The sequence below is a fragment of the Physeter macrocephalus genome, chromosome 3, assembly GCF_002837175.3.
Source record: "Physeter macrocephalus isolate SW-GA chromosome 3, ASM283717v5, whole genome shotgun sequence".
NCBI lineage: Eukaryota > Metazoa > Chordata > Mammalia > Artiodactyla > Physeteridae > Physeter > Physeter macrocephalus.
The window spans coordinates 9931941-9933180 of NC_041216.1; positions in this window are offsets into that span (position 1 = coordinate 9931941).

A 1240-nucleotide genomic window follows, 5' to 3' on the forward strand; every position below is an offset into this window, starting at 1 on the left:
AAAGAGGTCAGAATGAGTAAGTACCCATTTAGCACTTCCACAAATTTCTTTCCATTGGCCCATCTAAGTAGGACTGGTGACCAGACATGCCCTCTCCCAGCTTTAGCCACTTTTAAAGTTGACCACAACACCTCATCTGTCTGGCTTTGAAGATTACCTGTCTTCCTGGCCTCAGAGTAACCTAAATGTCATTGTTTTCAGAGTTGTTTTGATAATCTACACAATCTTGTCCTCAGCCACCTCTTCAACCGATCTACTACTCTCCTCCTTGGTCCACTCTGTTCCAGCCATTTAGGCCTCTATGCTGTGTGTGTGTGTGTGTGTGTGTGTGTTTAAACAGACTAAGGATGCTCCACCAAAGGGCCTTCGTACTTTATTTTTCTTGTCTGGTATGTTCTTGCCCTAGAAATCCACATGGTTCTCTCTCACTCCATCAAGACTCTAATAAAATGTACCTTTATCAGAGAGGCCCATAGTACCCACCTAAAGCAGCTCTCTTTTCCACTTTCCCTGCTTTTCTTCATTGCACTTATCCTCATCCAGATTGTACATCTGATCGTCTTTTCCCACTAGAGTGTGACTTTCACAGGAACAGGAATTTTGTGTTTTCCTTATTGCTGCATCCTATACCTGAAACGTAGTAGGTATTTCAGAATGAATGAATGCTGTACAAGAAATTAAACTTTCCCCATTTTCTAAACTGAGAATCAACTTTTCCCACGCATTACTCATGTTCTCCTCCAGGTGGTGCTGACGGGCCTTTTCATCTAATGTCTAGGAGATACAATAGTGTTGCAAAGGATTAGAGTAAGCTTAGTTTTTCATAGCCTCTGGTCTAGAGCTCTGGGCTTTTTTTAGATGGCACCCATAATCTCCCTTATTTCTTCTTATTCCTGCAGGAGAAAAAAAAATATGGGCCTTTAACAAAAGCGTTTTCAGTATGCCATCTCACTTAATCTTTACAACTCCATAATTAGGATTACGATCCCCATTTTGGCTAAGTGTAAACACACTCAGAGTAAGTAGTCCAACTCTCACAGCAGTAAGAACTGGAGCCTAGATAAAAATACAGGTTTGGGGCTTCCCTGGTGGCGCAGTGGTTGAGAGCCCGCCTGCCGATGCAGGGCACACGGGTTCGTGCCCCGGTCCGGGAAGATCCCACCGCGGCTGGGCCCGTGGGCCATGGCCGCTGAGCCTGCGCATCCGGAGCCTGCGCATCCGGAGCCTGTGCTCCGCAGCG